This window comes from Phocoena sinus, chromosome 8 (assembly GCF_008692025.1).
Source record: "Phocoena sinus isolate mPhoSin1 chromosome 8, mPhoSin1.pri, whole genome shotgun sequence".
Lineage (NCBI taxonomy): Eukaryota > Metazoa > Chordata > Mammalia > Artiodactyla > Phocoenidae > Phocoena > Phocoena sinus.
This window is the reverse complement of record NC_045770.1, coordinates 43,183,696-43,199,389: the sequence shown is the minus strand read 5'-3', so window position 1 is coordinate 43,199,389 and position 15,694 is coordinate 43,183,696.

The following is a 15,694-nucleotide window of genomic DNA, read 5'->3' as shown; positions in this document are numbered from 1 at the left end:
TACTTTCTTAACTAATTGATCAAGGTACTAATTCACTGAGCAAGGTTATTTCTAAATATTTAAGTTACTTAACAATTTTAAAGGAAGTACAAAATATACTGGTTAAAAATATTTAGCTTTTATTATTAAGACAGTAATTTACCTATGTTACTTTGCTATGTCCTGAGTAAACTTATTCAGAATTTTTATATTATGCTTAAACAATTTCATATATTCTCTCATAACATCTTATTAAGCAGATTATTATGTTAAATTAATGGGGTTTCCTGACCTGCTCATGGTCACAAGATTAGCATCACAGCAGGTACTACAAAACTAGCTTTGTCTGCCTCTATATTAGTTTCTTCCTTTTCTTCTGTTTTGAATTCTTCTTTTTCCTTTTATTTTCTTTTTATTACCCCAATTAATGACTACTAGATAATACCTTCATAAGCAATATTGCCAGGCTCTAAAAAAGAGAATAGTGCAGAAAGACATTCAATAATGTGAAGATCTGTTAGAATGAAGGGATTTTATGTAGCACAGTGTTTCCTTGGGTGGCTATAGGTAAATGGACCACTTAATAGAGAGTCATTACTTATCTCCACATGCCCAGAGACTTGTAGCTTTTCCACTTTCTTTGCAAATGTTAAAAATAAAAATGTGCACATTACAAATGCACATTCCAACAATGCAGGCAGAGTAAAGTGGAGGTCTGCAATTGGCCCTTTCCCTACTTGGGTTTACCCAGTGACTGTCAGCAACAATATTTTCTACTGTCATATGCTATTATCCACATGTAGAATAAACCCAGAAAAATACATAAAAATTATTCTACTTCTGGATATCTATTTTATTTGAAAAATGAACCAACGAATGGAAGATCACAGAGAATATTTAAAGAGGACAACAATGTCAATGCGTAGCACGTACTGATTCAGCAAATCTTAAAAAAAAAATAGATGATATCTTTATATCTTTCTACACTCTCTGTCTACAATGAGTTAGAAAAACTATACACAGAGAAGTTAGGCAAGAAATATAAATTACTGAGATTGGTTCAAGATGGCGGAGTAGAAGGACGTGCTCTCACTCCTTCTTGCAAGAACACCAGAAACACAACTAACTGATGAACAATCATCAACAAGAAGACACTGGAACTCACTAAAAAAGATATCCCACATCCAAAGACAAAGGAGAAGTCACAAAGAGATGGTAGGAGGGGTGGAACCACATTAAAATCAAATCCCATAACTGCTGGGTGAGTGATGCACAAACTGGAGAACAGTTATACCAAAGAAGTCCACCCACTGGAGTAAAGGTTCTGAGCCCCATGTCAGGCTTTCTAATCTGGGGGTCTGGCAATGGGAGGAGGAATTCCTAGAGAATCAGACTTTGATGCCTAGTGGGATTTGATTGGAGAATTTTGACAGGACTGGGGGAAACAGAGACTCCACTCTTGGAGGGCACACACAAAGTAGTGTGCTCATCAGGACCCAGGGGAAGGAGCAGTGACCCCATAGGAGACTGAACCAGACCTACCTGCTAGTGTTGGTGGTTTCCTGCAGAGGTGAGGCATGGCTGTGTGTCACCGTGAGGACAAGGACACTGGCAGCAGAAGTTCTGGGAAGTAGTCCTTGGGGTGAGCCCTCCCAGAGTCTGCCATTAGCCCCACCAAAGAGCCTGGGTAGGCTCCAGTGTTGGGTTGCCTCAGGCCAAAAAGCAGACAGGGAGGGAAACCAGCCCCACACATAAGCAGTCAAGTGGATTAAAGTTTTACTGAGCTCTGCCCCAAAAAGCATCAGCCACCTGTAGCCACCACCAGTCCCTCCCATCAGGAAACTTGTACAAGCCTCATCTACCAGAGGGCAGACAGCAGAAGCAAAAAGAACTACAATCCTGCAGCCTGTGGAAGAAAAACCATATTCACATAAAGATAGACAAGATGAAAAGGCAGAGGGCTGTGTATCAGATAAAGGAACAAGATAAAATCCCAGAACAACAACTAAATGAAGCAGAGATAGGCAACCTTCCAGAAAAAGAATTCAGAATAATGATAGTAAAGATGATACAGGACCTCAGAAAAACAATGGAGACAAAGATAGAGGGGATGCAAGAAACGTTTAACAAAGATCAAGAAGAATTAAAGAACAAACAGAGAAGAACAACAAATAACTGAAATGAAAACTACACTAGAAGGAATCAATAGCAGAATAACTGAGGCAGAAGAACGGATAAGTGACCAGGAAGGCAGAATGGTGGTATTCACTGCTGTAGAACAGAATAAAGAAAAAATAATGAAAAGAATTGAAGACAGCCTAAGAGACCACTGGGACAACATTAAACACAACAACATTCGCATTAAAGGAGTCCTAAAAGGAGAATAGAGAGAGAAAGGACCTGAGAAAATATTTGAAGAGACTATAGTAGAAAACTTCCCTAACGTGGGAAAGGAAATAGCCACCCAAGTCCAGGAAGTGCAGCATGCAAATGGAAATCAAAAGAAAGCTGAAGTAGCAATTCTCACATAAGACAAAATGGACTTTAAAAGAAAAACTATTACAAGAGACAAACCAGGACACTACCTAATGATCAAGGGATCAATCCAAGAAGAAGATATAACAAATGAAAATATTTATGAACCCAACATAAGAGCACCCCAATACATAAGGCAAATACTAACAGCCATAAAAGGGGAAATCAACAGTAACACAATCATAGTAGGGGACTTTAACACCCTACTTTCACCAATAGACAGATCCATCCAAAATGAAAATAAACAAGGAAACACAAGCTTTAAATGATACATTAAACGAGATAGACTTTGTTGATATATATAGGACATTCCATCCAAAAACAACAGAATACACATTTTTCTAAGTGCTCATGGAACATTCTTCAGGTCACAAACAAAGTCTTGGTAAATTTAAGAAAATTGAAATCATATCAAGTATCTTTTCTGACCACAACACTATGAGACTAGATATCAAATACAGGAAAAAATATGTAAAAAATACAAACACATGGAGGCTAAAAAATACACTACTTACTAGCCAAGAGATCACTGAAGAAATCAAAGAGGATATTAAAAAATACCTAGAAACAAATGACAATGAAAACACGATGACCCAAAACCTATGGGATGCAGCAAAAGCAGGTCTAAGAGGGAATTTAATAGCAATACAATCCTACCTTAAGAAACAAGAAACATCTCAAATAAACAACCTAACCTTACACCTAAAGCAATTATAGAAAGAATAACAAAAAACCCACAAAGTTAGCAAAAGGAAAGAAATCATAAAGATCAGATCAGAAGGAAATGATAGCAAAGATCAATAAAACTAAAAGCTGGTTCTTCAAGAAGATAAAAAGAATTGATAAAACATTAGCCAGACTCATCAAGAAGAAAAGGGAGTAGACTCAAATCAATAAAATTAGAAATGAAAAAGTAGAAGTAACAGCTGACACTGCAGAAATACTAAGGATCATGAGAGATTACTACAAGCAACAAGATGCCAATAAAATGGACAACCTGGAAGAAATGGACAAATTCTTAGAAATGCACAACCTTCTGAGACTGAACCGGGAAGAAATAGAAAATATGAACAGACCAATCACAAGCACTGAAATTGAAACTGTGATTAAAAATCTTCCAACAAACAAAAGCCCAGGACCACATGGCTTCATAGGCAAATTCTATCAAACATCTAGAGAAGAGCTAACACCTATCCTTCTCAAACTCTACCAAAATATAGCAGAGGGAAGAACACTCCCAAACTCATTCTACGAGGCCACCATCACCCTGATACCAAAACCAGACAAAGATGTCACAAAGAAAGAAAACTACAGGCCAATATCACTGATGAATATAGGTGCAAAAATCCTCAACAAAATACTAGCCAACACAATCCAACAGCACATTAAAAGGATCATACACCATGATCAAGTGGGGTTTATTCCAGGAATGCAAGGATTCTTCAATATATGCAAATCAGGCAACATGGTACACCATATTAACAAATTGAAGGAGAAAAACCATATGATCATCTCAATCGATGTAAAGAAAGCTTTCGACAAAATTCAACACACATTTATTATGAAAACCCTGCAGAAGGTAGGCATAGAGGGAACTTTCCTCAACATAATACCGGCCATATATGACAAATCCACAGCCAACATCGTTGTCACTGGTGAAAAACTGAAACCATTTCCACTAAGATCAGGAACAAGACAAGGTTGCCCACTCTCACCATTATTCATCATAGTTTTGGAAGTTTTAGCCACAGCAATCAGAGAAGGAAAAGAAATAAAAGGAACACAAATGCAAAAAGAAGAAATAAAGCTGTCAGTGTTTGCAGATGAGGTGATACTATACATAGAGAATCATAAAGATGCTACCAGAAATCTACTAGAGCTAATCAATGAATTTGGTAAAGTTGCAGGATTCAAAATTGATGCACAGAAATCTCTAGAATTCCTATAAACTAATGATGAAAAATCTTAAAGTGAAATCAAGAAAACACTCCCATTTACCACTGCAAAAAAAAAGAATAAAATATCTAGGAATAAACCTACCTAAGGAGACAAAACACCTGTATGCAGAAAATGGTAAGACACTGATGAAAGAAATTAAAGATGACACAAATAGATGGAGAGATATACCACATTCTTTACTGGAAGAATCAACATTGTGAAAATGACTCTACTACCCAAAGCAATCTACATATTCAATGCAATCCCTATCAAGCAACCACTGGCATTTTTTCACAGAAGTAGAACAAAAAAATTTCAGAATTTGTATGGAAACATAGAAGACTCCAAATAGCGAAAGCAATTTTGAGAAAGAAAAACAGAGCTGGAGGAATCAGGCTCCCTGACTTCAGACTATACTACAAAGCTACAGTAATCAAGACAGTATGATACAGGCACAAAAACAGAAATAGAGATGAACGGAACAGGATAGAATGCCCAGAGATAAACCCAGGCACATATGGTCACCTTATCTTTGATAAAGGAGGCAAGAATATACAGTGGAGAAAAGGCAGTCTCTTCAATAATTGGTGCTGCTAAAACTGGACAGGTACATGTAAAAGTATGAAATTAGAACACTCCCTAACACCATATACAAAAATAAACTCAAAATGGATTAAAGACCTAAATTTAAGGTCAGACAATATCAAACTCTTAGAGGAAAGCATTGGCAGAACACTCTATGGCATAAATCACAGCAAGATCCTTTTTGACCCACCCTTTAGAGAAATCAAAATAAAAACAAAAGTAAACACATGGGACCTAATGAAACTTAAAAGCTTTTGCACAGCAATGGAAACCATAAACAAGAAGAAAAGACAACCCTCAGAATGGGAGAATATATTTGCAAATGAAGCAACTGACAAAGGATTAATCTCCATAATTTACAAGCAGCTCATGCAGCTCAATATCAAAAATCAAAAAACCCAATCCAAAAGTGGGCAGAAGACATAAATAGACATTTCTCCAAAGATGATATACAGATTACCAACAAACACATGAAAGAATGCTCAACATCATTAATCGCTAGAGAAATGCAAATCAAAACTACAATGAGATATCATCTCACACCAGACAGAATGGCCATCGTCAAAAAATCTGCAAACCATAAATGCTGGAGAGAGTGTGGAGAAAAGGGATGCCTCTTGCACTTTTGGTGGGAATGTAAATTGATGCAGCCACCACAGTATGAAGGTTCCTTATAAAACTAAAAATAGAACTACCATATGATTCAGCAATCCCACTATTTGGCATATACCCTGAGAAAACCATAATTCAAAAAGAGTCATGTACCAAAATGTTCATTGCAGCTCTATTTACAATAGCCAGGACATGTAAGCAACCTAAGTGTCCATCAACAGATGAATGGATAAATAAGTTGTGGCACACATATACAATGGAATATTACTCAGCCAATAAAAGAAACGATATTGAGTTATTTGTAGTGAGGTGGATGGACCTAGAATCTGTCATACAGAGTGACGTAAGTCAGAAAAGGTAAAACAAATACCGTATGCTAACACATACATATGGAATCTAAGAAAAAAAGAAAAGGTCATGAATAAACTAGGGGCAAGATGGGAATAAAGACACAGACCTACTATAGAATGGAATTGAGGATATGGGGAGGGTGAAGGGTGAGCTGTGACAAAGTGAGAGAGTGGTATGGACATATATACACTACCAAACGTAAAATGGATACCTAGTGGGAAGCAGCCGCATAGCACAGGGAGATCAGCTCAGTGCTTTGAGATCATCTAGAGGGGTGAGATAGAGAGGGTGGGAGGGAGGGAGACACAAGAGGGAAGAGATATGGGAACATATGTGTATGTATAACTGATTCACTTTGCTATAAAGCAGAAACCAGCACCCCATTGTAAAGCAATTATACTCAAATAAATATGTGAAAAAAAAAAACCTACAATGAGGTATCAGCTCACACCAGTTAGAATGGGCATCATCAGAAAATCTACAAACAACAAATGCTGGAGAGGGTGTGGAGAAAATGGAACCCTCTTGCATGTTGGTGGGAATGTAAATTGATACAGCCACTATGCAGAATGGTATGGAGGTTCCTTAAAAACCTAAAAATAAAATTACCATGTGACCCAGCAATCCCTCTACTGGGCATATACCCAGAGAAAACCATAATTCAAAAGACACATGCACCCCAATATTCATTGCTGTGCTATTTACAATAGCCAGGTCATGGAAACAACCTAAATACCCATCAACAGACTAATGGGTAAAGAAGATGTGGTACATATATACAATGCAATATTACTCAGCCATAAAAAGGAATGAAACTGGGTCATTTGTAGAGTTATGGATGAATCTAGAGACTGTCATACAGAGTGAAGTCAGAAAGAGAAAAACAAATGTCATATATTAACATATATATGTGGAACCTAAAAAAATGGTACAGGAACTGGTTTGCAGGGCAGAAATAGAGACACAGATGTAGAGAACAAATGTATGGACACCAATGGGGGAAAGCAGAGTGGGGTGGAGATTAGGGTGTGATGAATGGGAAGATTGGGATTGGCATGTATACACTGATGTGTATAAAATGGTTGACTAATAAGAACCTGTTGTATAAAAAATAAATAAAATTCAAAAAAAAAAAAAAAAGAAAAAAGAGAAATAAAAAACCCACCCCTGAAGGGTAAGCTGGGACGAAATCAGAGAGTGGCATGCACACATATACACTATCAAATGTAAAATAGATATCTAGTGGAAAGCAGCCACATGGCACAGGGAGATCAGCTTGGTGCTTTGTGTCCACCTAGAGGGGTAGGGTAGGGAGGGTGGGAGGGAGACGTAAGAGGGAGTGGATATGGGGATACACGTATATGTATAACTGATTCACTTTGTTATAAACCAGAAACTCACACACCATTGTAAAGCAATTATACTCCAATAAAGATGTTTAAAAAAAGGTTTTTTTAAAGAAAAATACTACAACAAAAAAATAAAAATTACTGTGAGAATTTTGAATTGTAGACATCAAATACTAACAAATTTGTGTTAACTGAAAACATTATTATAGTTTATGTGGACTGTAAATATTACTGAATTTACATAAGCATATTTTAAACTACTGTGGCTCTAGCCATCCCTTTGCCAATTTCTTAGACAGTAGAGTCTTTTCTTGGGATTGATGTCCCTAAATCTTCTCGTTAATTAAAGATTTTCCTGCCTATATCCTTGACTCAATCTATATTATCATATTGACACAGAAGCATACTGGAATAGAAACCAGTTCCTTCAGGTCTGATTCTCTTCTACCTCCTTTTCGGTGGGGCACAAGGCACTCTTCTGTTGGTACCAGCACCACCACCATGCCCTCATGTAAAGTGCTATAGTTGCTCCTCTTTTGAAACAAGAGGAAGAAGGCTTTTTTTTTTTTCTCTCCGGTATTCTCAGACATGGACAGCCTGCTGCCAGTCAGCCTGATCCCTAAATTATGAACTGGTGTAGTTCTTTCTGTGTAAACACAACATCAACCATAACAAAATGGTATAAAATGGTATTAAATTTCCTCTATCTACATTTACTTCCGAGGTGATATACTGTCCCATGGATTTAAATAGACTTTATATACTGATAGCTTTCAAATTTATAACCCCAGCCTCGTTCTTTCTCTGAACTCCAAACATGAAAACACAACAGTTCAGTCAACATCTCCACCTGCATATCCAATAATCCCATCAATATCAATGTTTCCAAAACAGACTTCTGAAATTTCCTCACCGATTATTCTATATCTCGATAAATGGCACCTCTGTTTTTCCCCAGTTTCTCAAGCAAAACTTTTATTAGAGTTTCTGGACTGCTATCTTTCTCTCACTTACCAAATCCATTCTTTCAACACATCCTATTCATATGGCTTTAAAATTTATCCAGAACCTGATCACTTCGCACCTTATCTCTTTCACTGTTATCACCCCAGCCCAAACTACATTCTCTCTTACCTGGATTGTTGTCACAGCCTTCTTACCAGTCTTACTACTTCTATATGTGTCTCTTGTCTATGTAATTGCACAAGGTGGTCTTTTTGAACTGTAAGTGGGATAATGTTCCTTTTCTCTTCAAAACTGTAATGACTCACCTGACATTCAAGGTGCTTTGCTAAGGCTTCTAAGGTCCACATGATCTGACCGTTGTAACATCCCCCCATTACCTCTTTGACTTCAACATCTGGCATTTTCCTCCCTTCCTCCTCTGTGGCAGCCACTTCTGCACAGCTTGCTCTCGTATCCCCTTCATATATCTGATTAAATATCTGGTCAATTAGGGAAATCTTCCAAGATCATATATAAAATAGTGTTACATACTCCACCTCTCTTAATTCCCTTTAATCTGCCTTATTTTTATTTACCACAAAATCTAGAGTCCATCTTCTTGGATTTCTAACTCTGCCATTTAATAACTATCAACTTAGCCAAGTTATTCCACACCTCATTTCCTGCATCTGTAGAGTGAAACTACTAATAATATCTATCTTCTAGATAGACTAAAAAGAGTAATATTTTTAAATTTAATTTAAATTTAATATTTTTAAAGAATGTTAACAACAACTGGCATATAGTAATATTGTATGAATGTTTACAATGACTATTATTTTTCTTACTATTACCATTATTATTATACAGAGCACTTACTATCAAGTAACATAGTGTATTCCCCTATTGGAATGTAAGTTCATGGTAATTCTTTGTTTTGCTCATTGAATATCTATTTCCCACTGCTTGGAATTGTGCTTGGCACATGGTGAGTACTCAATATTTGGATGACTAAATGAAAGAAGGTGACTATATTGGGAGGCATTTCAGCTTTATTTGTAGACTAGTTCCTGAATTAGTGTTATCCTTTATAAGAGTGAGCTTTCTGGGCTTCCCTGGTGACGCAGTGGTTGAGAGTCCGCCTGTCGATGCAGGGGACACAGGTTCGTGCCGCGGTCCGGGAAGATGCCACATGCCGCGGAGCGGCTGGGCCCATGAACCATGGCCGCTGAGCCTGCGCGTCCGGAGCCTGTGCTCCACAACAGGAGAGGCCACAACAGTGAGATGCCCGCATACCACAAAAAAAGAATAAGCTTTCTGCTGGAATATAATAAGGACCAAGAAAAATAGTATGTTGTATTTATATTGGCTTTTATTCTTCACTAAGAAAATGTCTGCAAAGTGCACTGGAAGCAAATCTTTCTAACCCTTCAGACTTTTATGGTCACCATACAGAAAGTTCTAATATAGAATACTTTGGATATGTTATTGTAAATTTATTGTAGATACTTTACTGTGAATAATATTCTCCAAGGGCCAATGTTACCTTGAAAGTTTTAGAGCAGAGGTGAGTTTATTGTGATAACTTTAACTTAGATTTCCCTTATAGTGATTCCCTGAATTATGGGCTAGCTTGAGAATGCAGAAGGATTTCCATCTTAAACATACACTTACTAGTGTTCAAAGTATTTATCATAGTTTTTTCTTCATCTTTTACAAAAGAAAGGGAAGAGAAGGTATATCTAAATCAGAAAGGCCAGAAATACAGCACAAATAATTGATAATGTAGCTCTCTATATATCTTGCATCCAATTTATACTTCCCTGATGTACCCCTGTGCCCTACTCCTAACCAACCATTTCTGGTGCCCATCCAGAGTGATCTATTTATTTTTCTATCTTAACACAAAGGACTATCTTCATTCATTCATCTATATTGTCAGCAGACTATAAAATTATGTAAGTTTTCTGACTAACTGAATATGTAAAGTTCAATCAGTTTTCCACTATCATTGCCACCTCTCCCATTGCCTCAGGCATTTATAATTATACTCCATCTTCTTATCCTGTTACACTGACCAATTTTCTTTTTCACAGAAGCTGATGGTTTTAAACAATAATCAAAACCTCTTGCCGACTTGGGCAAAATATTAACACTGATGTAGGTGGAGTCCACTGCAAATACTGAGATGTCTAGGTCCCAGGAGGACCAGAGACTCAAAACCATTGGTGCACCGTGTTTGTCATTAGGCACATCCACAATGTCATAGATTCAAGTAGATAATGCCACCAAGGTGAGCAACTATCGCATTTTACCTGGTTTTCTCTATCTCTCTGAAATTTGTTTTTCCCTTAGCTTAATCACTGTGAAAAGCAGGGTGAAATAATTAAATTTCAATTAGATTCTCTCTCACCCAACTCTCTGCACCCTTATCTCAAAAGGCAAGGAACTGGTTTTAGGGTGCTCAGCGTCCTGTTTTGAAAACATGATAATGATGCCCTATGGAGCTGTATACCATCCAGTAAAATACACTAGTACTTACCTTATGAATTCACAAAGACAGCCTAGAAATCAAATTACTGCTCATTGTGTTTTTTCTTTCTCAGAGGAAACTTCAAATATTTGCACTTATATCTTCGAAAGAGCTTAGAACTTGATTTATAGCTGTGTAAATCAGAATTAAAGTTATATGAATAGCTTTTATTTCCTAAAATGAGATTGAATATTCAAAGACGTATGTGAGTCTCAAGTGCCCTTAGTCTCCCTGGAGACAGCCTGCAATTTGCTTCTTTCGAGTAGGAAATATGTTTTACTTGATCTCTGAAGAAGCCACACACGGCTAGAAAAATGGAACTTCTCTTTAAATCAGAAATATTCCAATATGTTTGAACAATAAATAGCAAATCCTATTTTCTTCTGAGTACTTGTTCAGATCTATACCAATCATGTTACCTGTTATGAAGTCAAAAATCACTTTCTAAATGCCCTAAATCATTTTGCTTTTTCACTATGGAAAAGATAAATTAGGAAGGACCTTCTGGGACCACTTAGAAAGCACTTTTTGATGTGGACCACACAAATTGGAATTTTTTACGAAGTAGGCATGGATTAGTGCATAGAAACTTTCATTCATTTTCACATACTTAAAATTTTGAACACTATCCTCTTAAATTTCATCTGATACAAACATAAATGCAGCATATTTCAACAAAAATAGCATTGTCATATATTGACACTTTAAAACGAGCAGACACTACAGGGCATCCTACAATTTTCCCAGTTTACAGGTGAGAAAATTGAGCTTCATGAAGTTTATGTAATTTGCACAAGGCTAGACTATATAGTAAATTGTTGAGCCTGGCTTTGAACACATCCAATTCCAGAGCCGTTTTCACATACTACATTACAGTACCTCTCTATATAGAATACAGTCCCGAAGCAATCCAGTATCTCATTATGAAACCGAAGTTATTGTTATTGGAAAAGCATCTTGATATCAAGACTATGATCATTATCTTAATGTTGTGATTTATCTTTTAAAGATATATACTTCAAAAATGAGTTTTAAATGAAAAATAAGATGTTAAAACTCTTAGACAACATATCAATAAAATTCTGAAATTAAATGTGCTCTAAATTTTTAAGGAAAGTAAAATTTATACATAATTTAATTTAACCTTGCTTTGAGATAATTGTAGATTCACATGTGAAATTTTGTGTACCCTTCACTCATGTTTCCCCCAATGGTAACATCTTCCAAAACTTCCAAAACGCAACCAAGATAATTACAAGAATAGCTGCTGTTAAAAAAGGAAAGAAAAAAGAAAATAAAAGAAAAAGAAAAAACAACTTAGTGGCTTAACACAAATCTATTATCTTGTGGAGGCCAGAAGTTTGAAATTGGTCTCACAGGAGTAAAACCAAGGTGTCAACAAGGGCTGGAGTTTTTACTGGAGTCTCCAGGGGAGAATCCATTTTCTTGACTTTTCCAGCTTGTAGAGGTTTCCTGTATTCCTTGTTTCTCGGCCTCCTTACATCTTCACAGTCAACAGAGTCCTATGGAATCTTTCTCTTATCACATAATTCAGACACTGATTGTTCCACATTTAAACTACCCTTGTGGTCACATTGGACCCACCCAGATAGCACAGAATAATTTCTTTATTTTAAGGTCAGCTGACCAGCAATCTTGATTTCATCTGAAAGCTTAATTGTTCCTTACCAAGTAGCATACTATATTCACAGCTTTCAGAGAGTAAGACATGGATCTCTTTGGGGGAAGAGGGACATTAGTCTGTCTTCCAAACTTGTGTTGCCTTTTTATAGCCATACCCACTACCCTATTCCCTCTACGCTCTCTTCCTCCATTCTTTTTCTTAATTTTTATTTTTAAAACTTTTTTCAGGTTCTTTTTTTTTTGATGATTTTTTACTGTGGTGAAAGTCACATAATATAAAACATACTATTTTAACCATATTTAACTATACAGTTCAGTGTCTCTAAGTACATACGTATTGTTGTGCAACTCTCACCATCATCCATCTCCTGAATATTTCACCTTCCCAAACTGAAACTCTGTCCCCATTAAACACTAACTCCCCATTCCCGCTCCCCACACCCCTACTCCCCTGGCCCCTGGCATCTACCAATGTACTTTCTGACTCTATGAATTTGACTATTCTAGGTACCTTGTATAAGTGGAATCAAACAGTATTTGCACCTAATGTATATTGGAATGCATATTTAAGGTTAACTTAATATGTGTCCTGCAAACAGATTGTACCTTCCTTTTTTTCCCCCCTCTGCTATACAATAGACGCTCACCAGCCATCTACTTCATACATAGTAGTGTACAATGCCAATCTCCGAATCCATCCCACCCCTGCCCTTGATGTCCATATGTTTGTTCTCTACATCTGTGTCTCTATTTCTGCTTTGCAAATAGGTTCATCTGTACCATTTTTCTAAATTCCACATATATATGTTAATATACAATATTTGCTTTTCTCTTTCTGACTTACGTCACTCTGTATGACAGCCCCTGGGTCCATCCATGTCTCTGCAAATGGCACAATTTCATTCCTTCTTATGGCTGAGTAGTATTCCAGTGCATACACGTACCACATGCACCCCAATGTTCATTGCAGCACTATTTACAATATCCAAGACATGGAAGCAACTTAAATGTCCATCAACAGAGGAATGGATAAAGAAGATCTTCCTCCATTCTTAACCCATGGTAAACATTAATCTCTTTCTCATTTCTATAGTTTTGTCATTTCAGGAATGTTATATAAGTGTAATCAGGTAACCTTCGGGATTGGCTCTTTTACTCAGCATAATTCTCTGGATATATGTCCAAGTTGTTTCTTATACCAGTAGTCAAATCCTTTTTATTGCTAAGTTGTATTTTGTGATACAGATATACCACAGTTTTTTAACTATTCATTTGCTGAAGTACATCTGTTGTTTCCCATTTTTGGCTAGTTCAAATAAAACTGCTATGAATATCAATGAGAGGTTTTTGTGTGAACTTTTAATTTCTCTGAGACAAATGCCAAAGGAGTGCAATTACCAGACCATATGGCAGACGCATGTGTAGTGTTTTAAGAAACTGTCAAACTGTTTCCAGAATTATAATCCCCAAAGCAACATATGCATGATCCAGTTTCTCTACATCTTTGCTAACATTTGGTGCTGTCACTATTTTTATTTTAGTTATTTTGATATGTGTACAGTGATATCTCATTGTGGTTTTAATATGTCCCCTAATGGCTTAAGATGTTGAACATCTTTTCTTGTGCTTATTTATCATCTGTATATCTTCTTTGGTAAAATGCCTGTTCATATCTTTGCTAATTTTCTAATTGGATTATTATTGTTTTTACTGTTGAGATTTAAGAGTTCTTTATATATTCTAGATATTAGTCCTTTGTCAGATATGTGGTTTGCAAAATGTTTTCCCCAATCTGCATCTTGCCTTGCCATCATCTTAACAGGGCCTTTTGCAGAGAACACGTTTTTCTTTCTTGATTTTGAAGAATCCTAGTTTGTCTTTTTTTTTTTTTTCAATGTATAGATGATGCTATTGATATCATCTAGAACTCTTTGCCTAGATCTAAATCCTGGAGATTTTCTCCTGTATTTTTTTTCCCTAAATGTTGTCTAGCTTTACAGTTTACATTTAAATCTGTGATTCATTTAGAGTTAAATTTTGCATAAGGTGTGAAGTTTAGGTTAATGTCCACTCCCCCCGCCATTGGATATCACCTTGCTTCACCAACATTGGTTGAAAAGCCCATCCCTTTATCAAAAATCTGTTGGGCATACTGTTGTGGCTCTCTATCTGCATTCTCTATTCTGTTTCAATGGTTTAGGTCTCTATCTCTCCACCAATCACACAGTCTTAATTGGTCAAATTTATGTGTATAAAATTGATCATAATATTCACTTATTTTTCGATGTCTGCAGAATCTGCAATATATCCTCTGTTTCATTTCTGATGTTGTAAGTTTGTGTCTCTTTTCTTTGTCGGTCCTGGTGATTTTTCAATTTCATTGATCTTTCCAAAGGACTAGCTATTTCACTGATTTTCTATTATGATTCACTCTATTGGTTTTTTGTTGTGTTTTTATTTTTCCTCTAAGTTCTACATAAAAACCATAACTAGACAATAAAAATCATAATTAGATAACATTTTGTCAGCCCATTTATATTGCAGAGAACCTAAGGTAACTTCCCTTCCAGGGATGGCCTGGATCCAGTGACTGGTCATATAGAGATAGACAACACAACTCAACTTAGGCAAACTCAAAAAGGGCCATTCTAGCTCTTGCGCTTCCTGTGAGGTTAGCCAAGGCTGCCATTGGGTTTACATTGAAGTTTAAATTTTGGTATGCCCAATCCTGCTTTCTTCTTCCCCTTCTAGAGCTCTTGTCCCCAAGGGCTTTCCATAATAAATATCTTTTGTGATAAACTCCATGTGAAAGTCTCTTCTTGATGAACCCAACATGCCAGACAGTTTAATATTTGTTGTCTTTTAGTAGAGTGATTAGTCCACTTCTCACTTTCTAGTATGATATATTTTGATTTATTTTTACCATTGTACTTTGTGCTTTCAGTTTATCTGCTTTCTCACTTTTGTGTTGTTCTATTTTGCATTCTTTTGGATGACAATGTTTTCTCCTTTCTTCTTTTTAATTGAGAGATAGGAAGTCTTGTTCTATTATTTTCCCTTTGATAGTCTGACATTTACATTCTTTTCCCATTTGTTTGGTAATTATTCTAAATGTTTCATTCCAGATATTATACTTGAAAATTCTAAAGTTATTCAAATTTATTTCTCTTCTATAAAGTATTCTGAGGAAATAAAGGCAATATCACTTTGATCTCTACATAAT